This window comes from Volvox carteri, assembly GCF_000143455.1.
Source record: "Volvox carteri f. nagariensis unplaced genomic scaffold VOLCAscaffold_78, whole genome shotgun sequence".
NCBI lineage: Eukaryota > Viridiplantae > Chlorophyta > Chlorophyceae > Chlamydomonadales > Volvocaceae > Volvox > Volvox carteri.
The window spans coordinates 580,019-580,912 of record NW_003307621.1 but is presented as its reverse complement, the minus strand read 5'-3'; the positions used below and the strand labels follow the sequence as shown (position 1 = coordinate 580,912).

At 53.8% G+C, this 894-nt stretch overlaps 1 protein-coding gene across 1 annotated transcript in view; it reads right to left on the bottom strand.

Annotated features, from left to right (window-relative positions):
* Nucleotides 1-894, bottom strand: part of VOLCADRAFT_98894 (uncharacterized protein) — a gene marked incomplete at both ends in the record, with an annotated part of 9,934 nt that overhangs the window by 507 nt on the left and 8,533 nt on the right. The gene's annotated exons all lie outside the window — the stretch shown is intronic.

Sequence of the window (894 nt, the reverse complement as noted above, 5' to 3'; positions counted from 1 at the left end):
GGATTCCACGACTAACGGTTGCATTTAAGCGCGAACAGCAGTTAAAACCCTAAGCTTGCGGCCCAGACTTACCGTGCACGATACCGTGCTAAGGCGCCTCACGTACGTCGCAGCCTCGTTAGAGCTGAGGCCGCGCAGTCCTCCAGAGCTTCAAACACAAACTCTGCGGAGAGGAGACCCTGCACAAATACAGATGACACGGTTAAACATGCGGATTCCAACGACTAACGGTTGCATTTAAGCGCGAACAGCAGTTAAAACCCTAAGCTTGCGGCCCAGACTTACCGTGCACGATACCGTGCTAAGGCGCCTCACGTACGTCGCAGCCTCGTTAGAGCTGAGGCCGCGCAGTCCTTCAGAGCTTCAAACACAAACTCTGCGGAGAGGAGACCCTGCACAAGTACAGATGACACGGTTAAACATGCGGATTCTAACGACTAACGGTTGCAATTAAGCGCGAACAGCAGTTAAAACCCTAAGCTTGCGGCCCAGACTTACCGTGCACGATACCGTGCTAAGGCGCCTCACGTACGTCGCAGCCTCGTTAGAGCTGAGGCCGCGCAGTCCTCCAGAGCTTCAAACACAAACTCTGCGGAGAGGAGACCCTGCACAAGTACAGATGACACGGTTAAACATGCGGATTCTAACGACTAACGGTTGCATTTAAGCGCGAACAGCAGTTAAAACCCTAAGCTTGCGGCCCAGACTTACCGTGCACGATACCGTGCTAAGGCGCCTCACGTACGTCGCAGCCTCGTTAGAGCTGAGGCCGCGCAGTCCTTCAGAGCTTCANACACAAACTCTGCGGAGAGGAGACCCTGCACAAGTACAGATGACACGGTTAAACATGCGGATTCCAACGACTAACGGTTGCATTTAAGCGCGAACAGCAGT